At 35.6% G+C, this 4,596-nt stretch overlaps 1 long non-coding RNA gene across 4 annotated transcripts; it reads right to left on the reverse strand.

Moving 5' to 3' along the window:
• Positions 1-1,390: 1,390 nt before the first annotated feature.
• LOC146579408 (uncharacterized) lies at positions 1,391-4,110 on the reverse strand. Of its 4 annotated transcripts, XR_014891605.1 has the most exons (6): positions 4,045-4,109; positions 3,862-3,918; positions 3,228-3,284; positions 3,055-3,091; positions 2,634-2,732; positions 1,391-2,005 (listed from the first exon to the last, which is right to left on the reverse strand). It is a non-coding gene; the product is annotated as an uncharacterized LOC146579408 (long non-coding RNA). The 4 variants fall into 4 exon arrangements; XR_014891604.1 differs by lacking the exon at positions 4,045-4,109 and having other exon boundaries at positions 3,228-4,024; XR_014891602.1 differs by having other exon boundaries at positions 2,634-3,918; positions 4,045-4,110.
• Between the last annotated feature and the right edge of the window lie 486 nt (positions 4,111-4,596).

A 4,596-nucleotide genomic window follows, 5' to 3' on the forward strand; every position in this document is an offset into this window, starting at 1 on the left:
TCTGTTCTGTTCTGTACAAATGCAACAGAATCCAGCCTCCTCAGCCCAAGACCACAGGGTGAGGAGGCTTTGATGAAAATCTTGAGCTTGTGCTTCAGATAAAGGTGCCTCTGCTTGTTTGTTTTTATACTAATTATTTTTCTATTTACCCTTTAGTTGTATAGTTCATCATCTAATGCTTTTCTGCAGTTAGATAATGCACTGCAGTCCTGTAAAATACTTATGTTCATTTTTGATTGCATTAAACTACTCCATGAGAGAAGAAACTGAAAATAACTCACGTGATTCTCCCCCGTTTTCAGGAGTGTGACATCCAAGATGAGAAGCAGCATATGTTCAAGAGCAAGAAATATACAAACCTTGAGTGAGAGCAATGTTTTAAAAAAGAAAGAAATACAGAAAAAAATATTTCAGTGCAAAATCGACATTAAACATCTTTTTACCTGCAGGACTTTACAACATTTAAAATGTAATCACGCCAACTCCAGAAATGTAGATTATGAGTAAAACATTCAGACTGAAATTTAAAAAAAAATTTAAAAAGCCAATCACATGTTGCTACGCTGAATAACCCTCATACGCATCCGGGCTTTCGGTCACACACGTCCCTGCTGCCTCAGTTTGAACTTGCTGCATTTTTGCTGAATAGTGCTACTCATGTTTTTTTTAGAGATTTACTGCAGATTTCTCCCTTTGAAGCCATCCATCGATTGCTGGTTGTAGCTTCAGAAGCCTCTTATTAGCCTCTTTGTTACTGAATCCGTTTGATCAGAATTCTAGGCCTGAATGGACAGTTAACAGATTTTCAACAGGGCAGCTATATTTACAGAAGAGCTGCTGCTTTGCCTTTTTTTTTTTTTGCCCTTTTTGCTTTGTCCTCATGTCTTTCTTTGAGGTTTTCTTCTGTTCATTTCAGTAACTGGCTTTACAGTTTATTGATTGTCTCATGCAAAACCAACTTTGATTTCTGCGGTGCTCCAGGAAGTTTGATCAGTGACATTACCTGCTCTAAACTGAAGATTTAATTTAGATGTTTCTGAAGAGTCTCATTTGTGTTACACAAGTGTACACTCTGAAAAATGCTGGGCTAAAAATAACCCAATTTGTAACCCAGTGCTGGGTCAAATATGGACCGAAAGAATGCTGGGTTGTTTCGACTTAACAGGGTTGGGTTATTGGTTTGACCCAGGACACTGGGTTAGGATAACTATCCAAAAATTGGGTTAAATTGACCAGTGTTTACAGCTGAGGCTAATATACAAAATTGACTCAAAACTCAGCACCCATCACAAGGGTTATATTACCATTAGCATTTGAATTAATATTGCTGCTAACTTTAAAATTCAGCATATAAAAACTAGATTTTCTCAAAACTACTTTTATTGCCATATGATACATGAACATAGACAGCAACATTCATGAAAAATAAATCAATGAAAGTAAAATGCAAGTAACAAAAAAGTATAATTCTTCATATTATATCCATTACTTCAAATCAGTCTTTGGTTACAGCACATGTACATGTTAATACACAAGAACAAATTACATGTAAAAACTCAGAACTTTAAAAAAAACTGATGAATTGATGATTATCTCAGTACTTAACATACATCAACACTTTGGAAAAGTGGCAAGAGGGCATCTCCCTCTCAGATCATTTCATGCACCTTTATGATCAACATTTTACACTTCCATCAAAGCTAAATGACCCCTCATTCATTTCATCATATTTGATTCATGTCCTGGGATAGATGACAGTGTGAAGGAATTCCGAAACCTGGGCGCGTCACTTTGGGTAACTTGCATCAAAAACAAAAAATGCTTTGAAGCTGCCATCAACAGACCTTAGACTGCTGCAAAAAGCAGAAACAAATTACCTTCTATTGGTCCTTTAGTGAATTCTTCTTCCTGATAGAAGAAGCCTTTTTCATGACATTGCGTAGACACTGCTCCAGAAATCCAGTTGCTGAACTATGAGTTCTGCCAGGGCCAACCACGCATCCGTCTTTTTAAACAAAGGAAAAAGGTCAGTAAAGTTACATTTAAAAGAATATCTGCAGTTGTTTGGTCAAGTTGTCTGTAATCCTGGAGCGCTAACCTTCAACACTATACTTGACATTTGCTCAGAGAGGAGAAAACTGTAATGAAGCAGACCAGTCTGTGGTTGTGAATGGTTGCAATTAATTGTTAGGAGATTGACTAAGCCAAGATCAAGTATCATGTTTCACACACTTCATACTGTCACAAGGTTGTACAAACCTTTTTGCTAACTTTGCAATAGATTTAAACAAATGTTATTATTTATCCATCTCTAATGTGCATATGACTGAAGAAGTCACTTGGATGAGTGACATATAATGTGCGTACATTTTTTAAAGATATGGAAATTGAGTACATACAAACTGTATATTTATTTTTATAATCACAATGACACTCAGTATACCTTTTGAAAAACTGACCAGTATTTAGGTTTTTTTTAATTGTTGTGTGTATCCACTGAAGTGTAGATACTTACATATCCTGTGCCATGGCAGTCCTTTAAACATGGAAACTTATCTACTATTAATGATGCGAAAATTGACTTTATTCCTGAAGTTTGGCTGCAACACACACACACACACACACACACACACCTTTTCTCCACAACATTCCATCTTTCATGTTTGGATATGTGCTGGTGTTCCTCAAGACTGGCAACCAAAGATCCCCCTCAGGTGTACCTCACAGATGTTCTAAAGTTAAATAATTAAAGTTAAAACATTTTTAATGTTAATTTTAGGATAACTGGATATACTTGTGATGGCTGCAGTTACAGCTACACAGTGGTAATATCTATTGAACATCAGTGTTGCAGTAGAGGCTTAACCATAACACTACACATATATGTTTCGTTCTTTAAATGTAGGATTTAATTTACAGAGTAATAAAGAATTGGTTTAGGTTTAGCATTAATTTACTTATACAATCACATTAAACTGTATTCTAAAAATCTGCGCACATTTTAGTTTCCACTGTCACACGTATTATTTAATCTTTCTTTGTTTTCTGATTTACCTCAGTGGCAGCTGCTCCCAGTCCCTTGGTTGACGAGCTAAAAGGTGGAAAACAGTCAGAGCAAGCCTATGTGGAAATCTGCAAATTGGGTCATACCACTACTCTGGAGCATGCGGGGGAATGGAATTTGTTATTTTAGTTGTCACTAGTTGTCACCTCACACAGCTACTGACCCGAGTCATCAGTCCTGAGTCTGGACAGTTGAAGTCTGATTCTTCCTTCTCTGAGGGCTTCCAAAAAACAAATTAATCAATCTTAATTCTTTAAACAGAGAATAAAAGCACAAACATGTTCCAGAGAATATGCAGTAAAACTGTTTTTGTGCCAGGGCATATAATACTTGAATAAAATGCCTGGGTTTCCCTCCAAATACACACTCCATAACTTTGGTAAAGTACAGTTTCATTTCCTCTGACATTCTGAAGGCCACAGACACCACATTACCTCATAAGACTTTGTGTTACACTATCTCATACCGTACATTACTAAATCTCCATTTGCACTATTTGCCTATTTGCACTACTCTGCCTGGTTTGCACTCAATGTCATTTACCCTTATATTGTATATTGTATAGCTTTCTTGTTATATGTAAAATTGTATTATATTTATTTAATTTTTTTACTTTAAAATATTTTACTTGCATTTTTAATCACTCTTATATTTAAATGTTCATTTTCTATTTTATCTAGGGATTGAGAGTAACGAAGTTTCTATTCTCTGTATGTCCTGTACATGTGGCAGAATTGACAATAAAGTTGACTTTGACTTGACTTTGACAAACAGTGTGACACACATGACTGTGTTACTTTTTCAGATTCTTTTTCACTCTGGCATCAAGACGAAGGGTCATCAACCCAAAATATCTGTAATAGTATTCAAGAAAATAATATCTTATTATTATTGTTATTAATAATATCAATAATAATAACAACAACAACAACAACAACAACAACAATAATAATAATAATAATAATAATAATAATAATTACCTCCAGTGTGAAAAGGCAGCCAGTGGAACAACAGACCTTTGTATGATGAGAAAACGAATTACCACGTATTCTGCTCGAGCCCCTCTTGTCCCTCTTGTTGTGTATAAATGCACAACCAGAGGGGCGGTGCTTGCAGTCAAAAGCCAAACGCAAAAGCCAAGAGTAGCAGCCACCCCCCAGTGGGAGTGGCCAATCTTACAAAAGTTTATGTGTGTAATGAGCTTCTACCAACCCAACATATCTGATACGTCACATCAGCTGACCTACGTGACTAATCAGATTCATAATTCTGCTAATATTTAGTCTTTAATCTTAAATACAAGTAAAGGGTAGTTTTCTTCTTCCCTCGCGTAACTGTATGGGGATTATCAGCGTTTTCAAAACATCGTTTCTCGATTTTGATTTAAGGATATGTGTTTTTGTTCGCGTTTTACACAAAACACAAAATCTTTTATTAACGGTATAAACATTTAAAAACATGATCGTATGTACAGAACAGATTTGATCTGTTTTTATCTTTGAATTGTACTCCATCTGTGACAAACACATTTT

This window comes from Mchenga conophoros, linkage group LG3 (genome assembly GCF_057382185.1).
Source record: "Mchenga conophoros isolate Kocher_MC1m ecotype Shallow Benthic linkage group LG3, M_conophoros_male_GT1.1, whole genome shotgun sequence".
Taxonomy (NCBI): domain Eukaryota; kingdom Metazoa; phylum Chordata; class Actinopteri; order Cichliformes; family Cichlidae; genus Mchenga; species Mchenga conophoros.